The sequence below is a fragment of the Triticum aestivum genome, chromosome 7A (genome assembly GCF_018294505.1).
Source record: "Triticum aestivum cultivar Chinese Spring chromosome 7A, IWGSC CS RefSeq v2.1, whole genome shotgun sequence".
NCBI lineage: Eukaryota > Viridiplantae > Streptophyta > Magnoliopsida > Poales > Poaceae > Triticum > Triticum aestivum.
In genome coordinates this window covers 80,833,599-80,834,337 of record NC_057812.1, presented here as the reverse complement: position 1 = coordinate 80,834,337, position 739 = coordinate 80,833,599, and positions in this window count along the sequence as shown.

Here is a 739-nt window from a genome sequence, read left to right as displayed (position 1 = left end):
GCGCGGCCCAGAGCGGCAAGGCGCGGGCCGGCCATGGGCCTGGCGGGCCTGGCGGCGGCGCGGTGGCCAGGGTCCAGGTGGCGTCTCTGGTTAGCCGGGGGAAGCGGGGCGGATGTGTCCGGCCCCGTCGGACACGTCCGGCGGCTGGAGGAGGGAGGAGACTGGGGTTAGGGGTAGGAACGATCCGAAAATTTCGAGGGAGTGGCCTTTTTAGATAGGAGGAGCTAGGAAGCTCAGAATGAGGAGCGGTTTTCAGCCACGCGATCGTGATCGAACGACCGAGGTGATAGAGGAGGTTTAGGTGGGTTTTGGGCCACTTTGGAGGGGTGTTGGGCTGCAACACACACGAGGCCTTTTTGGTCCCCTCGGTTAACCGTTGGAGTATCAAACGAAGTCCAAATGATACGAAACTTGATAGGCGGTCTACCGGTAGTAAACCAAGGCCACATGACAAGTCTCGGTCCAATCCGGAATGTTTAACCCCCATACACAAAAAGAGGTAGAAAGGAACACCGGGTGACATAGGAGCGCCGGATTGCAAAATGGACAACGGGAAAATGCTCGGATGCAAGAGACGAACATGTATGCAAATGAAAAGCACATGATGACATGTTATGCAATGCATGACACGCAAGCAATGACAAGGCAACAACAGCGAATAATCGGAGGACACCTGGCACATCAGTCTCGGGGCGTTACAACACTCCACCACTACGAGAGGATCTTGTCCCGAGATCTA